We start from the raw sequence: 243 nt of genomic DNA on the forward strand, positions 1-243 counted from the left end.
AATATTTATTACATATAATTTGGAGAGAATACTAATGTTATAATTAAAAGTTAGAATCAAGATTTAATTATTTTAAAAAAATAATTTTTAGTTAATTTTATAACTATCAATATAATTTTTTTATGCTAATATCTAATTATATTTTTATATACATAGAGAAAAAAAATATTATTTTTAAATAATAAGTATAAAAATTAATTATTTCTATTTGTACAACAGACTTAACACCTAATTAAATATAAA

Source organism: Arachis ipaensis, chromosome B09 (assembly GCF_000816755.2).
Source record: "Arachis ipaensis cultivar K30076 chromosome B09, Araip1.1, whole genome shotgun sequence".
In the NCBI taxonomy this organism is placed as follows: Eukaryota; Viridiplantae; Streptophyta; class Magnoliopsida; order Fabales; family Fabaceae; genus Arachis; species Arachis ipaensis.